Consider the following 9,801-nt stretch of genomic DNA (forward strand, 5'->3'; position numbering starts at 1 on the left):
CCCCAGCTTTCTTGAGGCCAAATGGCATAACCCTATAACAATAGATTCCACGGTCAATAATAAAAGAAGTATATTCTTCATCGGGCTATTACATCAAGATCTGGTTATATCCCGAGTATGTATCCATAAAGCTAAGTAATGCATTTTTCGCTATCGCGTCTACTAGTTGGTCGATCCGTGGTAGCGAAAACTGTCTTTTGGATAGGCCAAATCCGTGAAGTTGACGCAAGTCCTACTTGACATTCGACTTCTTGACTAGGACTAGATTGGCGAGCCAATCGGGGTACTTGACTTCCCTGATGAAGTTGATTTCCAAAAGTTTGTCGACTTTATCCTTAAGCGCTTGAGAGCACTCTACATCCATGACCCTTCTCTTTCTGCCTTATGGGCCAAGCTTGTGGGTCGAGGTTCAACCTGTGGCACATCACCTCGGGGCTGATCCAAACCATATCCGCATGCACCCACGCGAATAAGTAGAGGTTCCTCTTCAGGAACCCGACCAGATTATTGGCCATTTCTCTGGTCAAACTGCTGCCAATTTTCAGCATGCGAGTTGGATCTTCCTCACTAACTCTTATTTTTAGCAGCTCTTCAGTTGGTCTCACTACGGGCTCTTCTTTGTGGATGCGAGGATCTATAGTGTCCTCTAGCAGCGTGAGGTTCAACTTGGATTCTACGATGATCATTGTCTTTGGGTGTGGCCATTTCTGTGCGGCATTTATAGCTCGATTATAGCATTCTCGAGATTCCTTGGTGTAGCTCCTGATCGTCGCGACTCCCCGGAAGTCAGAAATCTCATCGCTTGGTAGCGCACCAATGTAACTGTGCTTAAATCATACAAGATTGGCCTTCTAAGGATAACATTGTACATGGTCGGGCAGTCAACCACTAAGAATTCGGCTATCACTGTTCTGACCTTTGGTTCTGCCCCTAGAGTTATAGGAAGATCGATAGTACCTTTGGGAACCAGGCTGTCCCTAGTGAACCTATAGAGTGATAAGGGGCACGCTCGTAAGTTCTTTTCTATGAATCTCATTCTTTGGAAGGCTCCAAAGAAAATGATGTTTGTCGCGCTCCCGTTGTAGACTAGAACCCTTAACATTCTTGCATTGCTGATCCTGGCCGCGATTACAATCGCATCATGATTATGACGTGGAGATGTTTCACACTTGTCAACTATGAACCCCACTATCTCGCTTTTCTATTTGCGCCGCTTGGTTGGCTTTCTCTCACAACTCATTATTCGGGGGACCAAGTCCTCCACGCTTCCCGAGCATACTACTCGCGAGCCCATCTCGAGCTCCCCGCTATGTAGGACCCTTCATAGATCATATTCATGAAGATTTTGTTGGGATTTGGTTGAGCCTGTTGAGCTGGAACCTGAACTTGTCCTAGGGCCTGACTACTTTGTTCGCTAGGGTTTTTGCGAGCCAGTTCTGCCTTAACAAATTCTTTTAGGTGGCATCTTCTTATCAGATCTTTGATGGCGTCTTTTAGGGCTCGACAATCATTCGTGTTGTGCCCAACATTTCTGCGGTATCGACAATATTTTTGTCGATCTCTTCTACCTAGAGCCCTCCTCATCCTTTCTGGAGTGGGCAGTCTCTTCGTCTCTCGAGACACTTCATAGATGTGAGCAATGCCTTGAGTGAGGGGGGTGTATTTTGCATACCGTGAGAAAGATTACCTGTCACTGCGGTTATCTATCATCTGTTTCTTTTGGGACCTGGTACGATCCTTGTCATTGCGGTCTAGACCCTTACACTTATCTGAGGGGCCATCTTGTCTCCTGTCCATGACCCCCTACATTGAGCTCTGGCTAATGCTGCCAGCGAGCTCTCTATTTGCTGGTATTTCACGGCCATCTGGTAAAATTTGGCCAGGTTTACCTGATCTTCACTCTAAGCTCTTTCCACAGCTCCGTGTTAGGTTTGATCCCTGTATCAGCAAAGTTCGAATGGATTCTTTGGGGGCATCAGTGACTTTTGCCTGCTCGTTTTGGAACCTCAATAAATACAAGGTCAGTGATTCCTCTCACTCTTGGTGAATGTTGCTCAAGTAGCTAAGTGGTATTGCGAATGTCTCCTCGCTTGAAATTGCTATAAGTACTGTAAGGAGAATTGTTGTCAGGAGTTGATGGAGTTCACCTTGAGCCTTTTGTACCACCTCTTGGCATCTCCGACTAATGTGACTGCGAAGCACCAGTATTTCGCTAAGTCACTAACCTGGTGTAGCTCCATCAGGTCATTGAAATTGTCGAGGTGGTCTTTAGGGTCCCCTCTCCCATCAAACTTGCTTTCGGGCGCCTTAAACCCTTGTGGGACCAGGGGCCTTACGAACTTCCTCCGCTTGGTTGTTCTGGCGAGCTTTTAGATCGTCAAGCATCCACTACATGCGATCTAAGTCTTCATTTTGGTTGCCTTGGCTAGCTCTGTTAAGCCTCACCTCGAGCAAATGAGTCTGCAAGTATGTTGCTTGCGAAGCTCCTCCAACGTGCGCATTGATGTGCGAGGTCGAGTCATAATGGCTGGGTTGATATGTGCTATCATGCTCGTTAGTGCGTTGCTTGTGACGTCGATCATAACCAAAACGTTGGTCATTGCCAGATTGACACACATGACTCGCTTCGCAAGCCTGTGAAGATCAATCTTGGCTTGGGCATAGGTAAAAATCGGCATGCTAATGCTGGGGATACCGCCAAGCTTCTCGGTGGTATTCGTCGTTTTCTCTTTCCCTCAGCAGTTGCTTCCCAAACCACCTTCTGGGGTTTGTTTACCCATGAGACTCACGCTCATGCATGTGCTGCTTGCAAGGTTGGAGGTGTTGACCACCCCTTGGCGGTGACGAAACAGACTATCCACTAGCAAAATTCATACCTGTCTGGATTGCATTGGTGAAACACGGCTATTCGTGGTTCTGGGTAACCGGTTGTTGGTTCCTCAACTCAGCCACATTCTGTTGCACCGCCTGTACAACCATTGTCCTAATCCTCTACATCAGCTGGTCATTCTCTAGGGCTGACATCCCTGCCCCCTAGTTGTTCGCGGTGTGCTGAGTTGGCTGCATAAGTGGTCGGCATCCAGCGTTCTCCTGTTGCACCTCCTGGTGGGTGGTTTCCATGTTCTCATAATTTTCGGTGATAGTCTTTGATCTAGTGTACATCATTTTGGCCCTGGAATAGGTAAATTATGGTGAACGTTTGCCGAAATATTTAAAATATTGGCAGAGGCCCTCATTCTAGCTCTAAAATGTTGATACAGAATTCTACGCCAACCAGCATGATCCAATTGACCTTGCCAGGATCAAAACTGATATGTGCATGATTAGTAAAAATCAGCGATAAATATGAATGAAATGAACTAAAAACAAAGAGATTTTTAAACTGGTTCGGCCAGGTTAATAGCCTACGTTCACTATGTTTTTGTATTTGCTGTGAGAGATTACAATGCAAATTTTATCTGAAATTCGCAACCCCCTCCTCATTGTCTGAGGGGGGTTTACATACAAGAGTGGTACAAAGGAAAAAACGAAACTTGAGGGATTACAAGTAATTCGAATCATAATTCTGATATCCTTGCAATTGGGTGTTGTGATTGACAATGATCACCGTTGATCCAGTCTTTCCCACAATATCTGGGATCTGAAGTAATTTAGGGATTGATTGAATGATTTCTTAAATTGTTCGCAACTAGCTTATGCTGGGTCGATCAATCATAGTTGCTGAACTCATTCTGGGTTGAGCTATATCCTCGAGTTAGCCCGAGTTTGACGAAAAAATCACACATAACAACACTAATTACAAACTTCAACACTTAACTCCAGCAACAGAACAATGCAAACTACTTCAACACCATCATTCAACTTTGGTTATTTCATTATGTGAAGGTTTTATATTTAACTCTACCACTGTCAAATCATGGTTTCATTTCTCACAATCTCTCATCCCTAGTTTAAGGTAATTTCCTACCAACTTAACTACTAGTAAGCATGGTTGTCAAATCGTGTATTGTATCATGTATCGCATATCGTATCGTATCATATTGTAGGATACGCTTTTTTCAAAAAAATAATATTAATTTTTTTCTAAAAATTAATATCATCCCCAAGATCAATTAACGAATTTTGTGATACTATTGGCTTTAAATTATGGTATTACATAATCAAAATTAATCTCAAAATTAAGAATTTATATCATTTCCTCTCAACCATTCATATAATTTCCAAGATTAGTGTCAATATCTATATCTATATCACCACTAGAATTATCATTATCATGCAAAATGGGCAACACATCTTCCTCTTCACTTTCTCCATGCAAAATGGGTAAATTTGGGTGGGTTTTAGTGAATTGGGTCAAGTGACCCGAGTTCAAACCAAAGTCGTATCTGTTTATATCAATATTTTTAAGGATACGAATTGATACGTATCGTATCGTAGGATACATATCATCATATCAAAAAATTTATAATACACTCTCTGATACTTATCGTTAGTGACCCGTATCGAATCGTATTGTAGGATACAAATAACCATGCTAGCAAGGCCTAATACATGCTAGTGTAAAATCAATTCCTAATCAATGAGAGGCTTGAACAACATCATCAACGAGATTAAACAGCAATAGAATTTCATCTCAAATAAAATTTCTGAAAATGAAACTATATTAAAATTAAATGCCAAGGAACGCAAGCTCACCTTCGATTGCAATAGCTTCATCGTCAGATTCAAACTTTCAGAGCTCTTAAACTAGATGACAATGGAACCCAAGCTGAATGAAGGCTAAACAGCGGTGCAATGAAGGCTGCACAACGATGGCATTTCAGACTTTGCGGTGTGATGAAGGGTAGCGACATCAACGGTGCAATGAAAGTTTAAAAGGTAGATGAAATTAGCGATTTTTCGAGTGATGTAATAGTTGTTTTTTGTTTTGGGGTAATTGATTGGTTACGCGAGCTTCAATCGAGTGACCGAGTTTTGAGCTTCACCGTGCTCAAATGATGAATCGAGTTTTTTGCAGTTCGCAAGTTAATAGAGTCAAGCGGGAAACTACTTGATTTCTTTTCCGAGCTTTGATCATGACTTGAACTTGCGATATGCTTGAGATTTTGTGAATCGAGCATCTGCTCGTGTCGAGTCGAGCCCAAGTAGCTCAAGAGCTACTCGGTTTGACTGCACCCCTACTCATACTTGTGCTAGAGACTAAATACTTCATAACCATAATAATGCTTTTGTTAGCGTTGTCGCACTACATTCACTAACTAAGTTCTAGCAATGTAACACCTGCTCTCTACTACTATTCTTATAGTTCATACTATGTAAATTATAGATATACATAGCGTATGAAAAATAGTGGGCTTAAATTTTTCTTTACTCGTAAAATATAATTCTTTGCAAATACAATATACTATGTATTAAAACTTTCTACTTAATACAAAATATTATAACTGGTGGACAGTAGTGCCAATACTCTCCGCTCCTCGACGTCCATTTGACCGCTACTCCTAATTCCTGCAAAACAAGGAAGAACAGTGGGGTGAGCACAACAATGCTCAGTAAGTAAATCCTCTACTGCCTGTCCCCACAACTCACTCTTTAGTTCTTTCCTTACTCTACCGTTCTTCTATTTCTAATTCTCACTGTTTTACTCTTTCTTGCTAATACTTTTATTCTCCTTTAACTCTGTTCTGCTCTTTTTATTCTTTCTTTCTTTCTATTTTCATTCTCTTTTCTTCTTCTTTTATGCTTACTCACCATGAAGGAAAATCATGGTTCTCTCTTATTCTCATCATACTCACCATGAAGGAAAATCATGGGTCTCTCTCTCTTTTATTCTCGTTATACTCTCACTAACCATGGAAGAACTCATGGTGCATGCATGTAAGAGATGTACATGCAATTAATGCAAAAGAACTGCATGTTTCTTTCTTCTACTCTCTATTCTTACTAACTCAAACTCTCTTATTCTTTCTCATGCTCTCTCTCTTTCTATCTCATTCTTTCTCAAGCTTTTTCATTCTTTCTCATTCTCTCTATTATCTCATTCTCATAATTCATTTCTACTAACTCGCTCTTTGAATGTCACGGCCCCATCTTACTGCAGGCACGGCCGAGACTTTTCCCGCTCTACGTGACTTCTACTGATTCTCTTTTTGTCTCTCTTTCTCATAACTCTTTTCTGTTAACTTTCTGTTGTAGGTCACGGCCTCATCTTACCGCAGGCACAACTGGGTACTCATCCCACTCTTCGTAATCCTACTCATTGTCTCTTTTTATTCTTTCTCATGTTTGCTCATTCTTCCTCACTTGCATGTCATGACCTCATCTTACCGGAGGCACGGCTGGGTGGAGATCACAAAGCACCAACCCACTCTTCGTGACTTCTACTCATTCTTTGCCGATCGGACTCAGTCATGCATGGATTCGGAACCCTTGGCCACGTGAGTGTATTCTCTCTCTCTCTCTGAATGTCACGGCCCCATCTAACCGGAGGCACGGCTGGGGATCACAAAGCACCCACTCTCGTGACGTTACTCATCACTCACGGGTTTTCCATCGCACAACCTACTCTATTCTCTTCTATAGCATTTTTCTCTCTTTTATTCGCTAGTGCTCAATCTCTCTTTCTCTTTACTATTAGAGTGTTCTCATTTTCTTTACTCTTAGAGTTGTTATTCTCAACATTCTCTACTCTTGCTCACTCAAACTATTACTCATAGTATAGCTTATACTCAAAATTCTCTACTCTTGCTCAAGCTAGTACTCATTTCTTCCTCAACCTAGTACGCATAGTATGGCTTAGCTCTTAGGGTAGTCTATTCACAAAGTTCTCTACTCTTTCTTAAGCTATACTCTTAGAGTATTTTATTCACAAAGTTCTCCACTCTATCTCAAGCTATTATTCATAATATAGCTCATACTCAAGATTCTCTACTCTTTCTCAAGGTACCTCTCAAATGCACAATTAATACATATGGATGGTACATGCTCATTAATATACTTATGAAATGCCAAATGCTATATTGCATCAAAACAGTCATTCTGCACAGGTCATACTCAAAATGCCATAACTTGAGTTATACACCTCAGATTGCTACGGTTTTGGTCTCGTTTTAAAGCTTAAAAACAAGGCTACAACTTTGATGTCTTGGTCTCAGCCCATTTCAATCTGTAAGATGCCAAAAATTTACTTAGAAAGTCACAGCTGTGACAGGGCAGATTTCACTTAGGCATTTCCTCAAACAACTCATGTGCATACCAAAGCTCTACTTATCTATAACTCTACTCTTCTCTTTAATCATCCAAAATGGGAAGAAACTCCCTTCTATAGACATAATTCCTCTCATAGAAGAACACTCCTCAAAAATTTACTCAATCTCCTCCAACTTCATCTCAAACTCATCACAACTCAACACTTCTCATAAAGGAAGAATATCCAACAAACACAACATGAATATTCATCTCAACTCCATTTCTCAATAAATAGACATACATCTCTACTCAATTTCTCAACAAGCATCATATATACATGCATAAAGAAAATCTCTATTCAAAGATTTCTTAAACTTTAGCTTGAGTTGGATTTACTTACCTCATACTTGAGTAGTCTTCACTAAAAATCTCTACTCTTGTTGGACCTTAGCTTTCCCTTATTTCCTAAGCATAAACTTAGTAAGAACTTAACCCTTACATAAATAAAACTTATATCTAGAGTAGAGATTCTTACCTCTTCTTGCTTAGGATCAAATCTTTGTCAAATCCCAACTCAAAACTCTAAAAAATCCCTTGGAAAATTGAGTGAGGAATTGAGAGAAAATGGGAGATGAAGAGGCGGTGGAAAATGGGTGAAATGAAGGGGTTCAAAGAACTAAACTCTTATTAGCTCATATAATATACATTCTTTCCCATTTTGCCCCTACTCTTTCTTGAAAATTCCACCTTTATCCTTTAATTCTTTACAAACTCACCCCCATTCTACACTATTCTCCATGAAATTTCCTTGCATTTTACTCCCCACTTTTCCAGCTAATTAGGGGTAGAATGGTCATTTTGCCCTTAGAAAAGAATTCTCTAGAAACTCAAACAAAACTCAGCCGGCCCTTCGCCGCGCGAAGCATTCTCTGTTGCCCCGGCGAAGAATTACAGAATCGACACCACCATTCACAAAGCCAACGTCGCTGCGGCGAAGACTGCAACTCCAATATCCGCTAAGTCTTGATCAATTCCAGGGTAAACACTCAACCAAACCCAAAACATAAACTCAACCAAGGGCCAACCAAACAACATGAATAATATACAACCTCATTGAGGGGCAATTTAGTAAACTTTGAGGCCATACCATAAGCGATGGCTATGTATCTCAAATGGGGTGTTACAAAATGTTTCATTTCATAAATAGATTTTGGATTGGAAACTGTTGGGTTTCCATATATTTCCTATTCATGCACCGTTTCCATCGCTATCAATATCACAAACTAAAACGTAAAACCTTTCCAACGATGAAGATACTAAACATTTCAAACACAATAGAAGCTTTTTGAAATAATTGACAAATTAAACTCCAAATTTACCTAATATCCTAAAGTAAAGGACATTTCGTCTGCGGTTTGGTTTAATTTCATCACTGTATGGAAAAAAATCGTATTGGTCCTGACGAGGCCCAATAACAAAATGGATAGAACACGGCCCAAGGCCTAGCCCAATTTTGGTTGGGCCTATGCTTAAATCCACCTTGCAAACTGCCCTCTCTATGAGTTGGCTACCCTGTAAGATAAGCTAAGCTGGGTCAAGCCCACAGTAGTCCAAAAATAGGAAGTAGAATCCTATTTTGTTTCCACTTCTGTCAGGATCCTAGATCTCAATCATAAATGTTAAGCTTAACTCAATAAGGAAAAGAGATCATATCTCTTTCCTAATGACAACTCCATTACCTAGTATGACTCAGAGTCCTACTAGGATTCGAACCTCTAGGATTCACTATATAAGTAGGGGCAGATTCCTTCATTATTGATTCAGAAATCACCTACTAGTTCTAGTACTCTCACCCTTAAGGTCTCAGAATATTCCTGTGACATCCCGATGCTACTCGAGTCCTTACAACTGCAAAAGCATCCCCTGAAGGTCCCTTAGATTGTCAGTGTCTCGCATCGCAAGATTTGATCCTCATAATTGTAATCGTAGATTTTACCATCTACAATTTGGCGCCCACCATGGGGCCTTGACAATTTTCCAATTCAGAACAACCTGCTCATTCTGCTCCTCTTTCCCCATTCGGCTATCATGACCAATAACACTGAAACCCCAACGCCCGATGTCACGACACAGATTGTGGCTCTCACTGCTCTAGTGGAAGAGAGCAACAACAAGTATCACAAACCTTGGAAGCTCAGAACGTCGCCATCCGCACGGAGAACAATGCTCTTCAAGATAAGGTAACCCAATTTTACTGTTTGGATTGGTCTTTTAACCAACATCAAACATCCTCCTCTCGACCCCCATTTAACCCAGACAGTTGTTCCTCACCCCAGATAATGGCGTCTCCACCGACCCCTCTCATCTTACAACTCCAACCACCACTATGCCACCACCTGAACCGAACTAAGCCATCACTACTCCACCCATCACTTACTTGCCCTTTGAAACACTCTCCCAAGCTACCTTACCCCAACTACTAAACACCGCTTTTACCCGCCAAACACATCCCATGCATTTAGAGATCGAGCAACTGAAACGAACTCTTTCGATTTAACTTACCTTGCCCTTTTAAATGTTTCAAGGACTCGTGATCAGTATGGATGACAAACT

The sequence above is a fragment of the Pistacia vera genome, unplaced genomic scaffold (assembly GCF_008641045.1).
Source record: "Pistacia vera cultivar Batoury unplaced genomic scaffold, PisVer_v2 Contig14, whole genome shotgun sequence".
NCBI classification, from domain to species: Eukaryota; Viridiplantae; Streptophyta; class Magnoliopsida; order Sapindales; family Anacardiaceae; genus Pistacia; species Pistacia vera.